Source organism: Ailuropoda melanoleuca, chromosome 5 (genome assembly GCF_002007445.2).
Source record: "Ailuropoda melanoleuca isolate Jingjing chromosome 5, ASM200744v2, whole genome shotgun sequence".
NCBI lineage: Eukaryota > Metazoa > Chordata > Mammalia > Carnivora > Ursidae > Ailuropoda > Ailuropoda melanoleuca.
In genome coordinates, this window is record NC_048222.1 from 53,590,796 (window position 1) to 53,591,094 (window position 299).

Below are 299 nucleotides of genomic sequence, written 5' to 3' on the forward strand. Positions count from 1 at the left end.
AGAGCCCACCTCAGCCTGAGAGCCGAGAGGGGCGCAAGCCTCCCGGGGTTGCGTTCGCTGCCCTAGGTCGCACTCCACGCCAGGCCTTCGCACGTGCGCGCCGCTCCAGGGCCACCCAGCGCCGCTGTTAAGGCGCGGGGCCCCCTTCATCATTTGTACGGGGACGTCACGGGCCGCGCGCGGGGGGGCTGAGAGGGCGGGGCCGAGCCGCGCGCTTGCGCGCTGAGCCCCTCGGGCGTGAGGGCGGGCCGCAGCGGCGGCGGCGGCGGCGGCGGCGGCGGCGGCGGAACCGCGGCCAC